The sequence below is a fragment of the Anneissia japonica genome, unplaced genomic scaffold (genome assembly GCF_011630105.1).
Source record: "Anneissia japonica isolate Jap-2015-1 unplaced genomic scaffold, ASM1163010v1 scaffold2774_len142755_cov157, whole genome shotgun sequence".
Classification (NCBI taxonomy): Eukaryota; Metazoa; Echinodermata; class Crinoidea; order Comatulida; family Comatulidae; genus Anneissia; species Anneissia japonica.
In genome coordinates, this window is record NW_022745578.1 from 13902 (window position 1) to 16361 (window position 2460).

General features: G+C 38.3%; 1 long non-coding RNA gene across 1 annotated transcript in view; it reads right to left on the reverse strand.

The window, feature by feature from the left end:
• Positions 1-2460, reverse strand: part of LOC117119981 — a 7656-nt gene that overhangs the window by 2083 nt on the left and 3113 nt on the right. Inside the window, exon 2 of the long non-coding RNA XR_004447271.1 lies at positions 94-272. This is a non-coding gene — a long non-coding RNA (uncharacterized LOC117119981). The remainder of the gene's footprint in view (positions 1-93; positions 273-2460) is intronic.

Consider the following 2460-nt stretch of genomic DNA (forward strand, 5'->3'; position numbering starts at 1 on the left):
AGCAAATTATATAACGTAATAGACATGTACGTCTTTGAGTAGAGCAGTGGTTGTGGTAGGAAAGAACAAAGTTAACCAGGGTAATCCATTTACCTGTTTGCGAAGTCACATGGGAGGCTAGCGTCACAAAGAATAGTACACGCAAAGTATCCATTATAATATGAACCTCTCGATGGGCACACATCATTTCACATAATATGAAACCTCTGTTATATATAGCATCGAAATGATCAGCTTTAGTCGTCCGTCATTAAAACCATTGATAAATTTCGCTGAAATTAATGAAAGATATACAATTAGTTAAAATACAAATATCGTACGGTAACATTAGCATCCACTATTAGGCCTATTACCCTCTATCTATTACTGAATTACTATTCCAATGGGGTTATTTTTGCGTCAGGAGAAAAAATACGAATGATGTTTTTGCTCAGTACGTTGCCAACTTCACAAGTGATTCGGGTGGGAATCGAACACACGACCTCCAGATACTATCAATACTATTAGCATTGTATTTATATTAGTCGTAGCAGTAGCAATGTAATGTAGTTGGATTTATATAGCCAGTGGCGTAACAATTTATGGGGCCCGGGGAAAATCATGTTGGGCCCCTTGCATAACAGCAGTGGTGTACCTCGGTGGTGCGCGGGGACGCCCTCCACCCCCACAAAAAAAAAATTAAAACAAAATCGCACCCTCGGCTCAGTCTCCCTCCCCAAAATCACCTTATTTTAAAAACAAGCGCCCCTCAACTAATCATCGAGCTATCCCACGTGATCTTCGAGCTCTCCACCAGCTCCCCAATTTCAAGATAGATACGCTACTAACTGTTGTCAACTGTCCCAATAGCTGGCTACGGCTACGGCTTTGATTTTATAAACATATTTTTCGTACGGGCATTTCCTTACCGTACATAGGTTACATGCTTAATCATGCAAGTTCCAATGAAGCTTTGCCAATTTAAATAAACATTATAAAACAATTATTCAATCAGTCGGATCCAGAGAGTACAGTTAGTCCTACCCCACAAAAAATATTTAAAAAAACAAGGAGAGAAGAGAAGAAAATCCAGAAAGAGCACGTTACGTAAGCCTTCTCCAAAACTAAATAAATAAAAAATAAAATAATAATAATAATAATAATAATAATAATAATAATAATAATAATAATAATAATAGTAATGAAATAAATATCATAATGGTCTAAAGCACTTCTAAACAAAGTCTTAACACAACCCCCGCTCAGTGCTTTGCTTGTCGAATTCTTAGTAGCTGGGGCGGATTCTAGGATGTGGGATGTAGCCGGCCAGGGCCCAATACATTATAAAAAAAAGTGTCGTATTCGTATAACTAGTCAAATGCAGGTAGTCGTAGTACGAGGGGTTCCATCTAATAAATCTGCCAAAAAGTGTATCTGTGGGATTTTAGTTTTTTAGAAATTACAGAAAAATTATCGTATTGTTGAGTTTATAGTAGAATGCTGGCTAGTAGTAGGGGACCCCTGGCCTGTCCGGGTCCCATGTGAACTGGGATAAGGCCCCGTAAAGCACGTGCGTTACGCCACTGTTGAGGTTCGGTAGTAAATAAGGTCCGGGGTCCCCTTTGTGTAGGGGCCTGGGGCTGCGCCGCCGAGAGCTCATGGGCGTTAGCTCACTGTATAGCGCTTCGTTTTTCTTTATTTTTTTCTTCAAAAATTGATAAGATCCGTTCTAATTTTGATAACTCATCATTGAATTTAGCCCTACAAAATGATGTTAATTGTTTTGCATTATTTGACAAATTCAAATGTATTTGTTTAAAAGATGTTAGGCCTACTGGTTTAATCATTGGATTGGATGATGTTCATCATCCAATTCAACTTCTACTTCAGATCCTATTCCAACATACCTTCTAAAAAGGCGTTCTAATGAACTTGCTAGTTCGATAATGCACCTAATTAACCAGTTTTTAGTCAGGTATTTTCCAAAAAGCAGTTAAACTAGCTTCTGTTAAACCACAACTTAAAAAAACAACTTTAAATCACGATGACTGTAATTACCCACCCATCTCCAATATATGTTTTGTCTCTATGCTACTAGAAAATGTGTCGCTTCTCAAATGTCACACTACCTCAACACAAATAATCTCACTGAAATTTATCAATCAGCCTACAAAATAGGTCACAGCACTGAAACCGCATATTAAACAAATTATTGAATGATATTTTATTTTTTTTATTGACAATAATTTATCTGTTGCTCTCATCCTTCTGGATTTTATCTGCTGCCTTTGGTAACATTGATCATAAAGTTCTTCTCGAACGACTGTCAAATAATTTGGGTTTCTCTGGCACAGTTCTTAACAGGCGCATAACAGGGGTATTGGGTCGGAGGGGGGGGGGAGATAATAATTTTCCCGGTTAGTAATTTACTATACTCACCCCCCCCCCCCCCCCCCCCCCCCCCACAACCAACAAAAAACA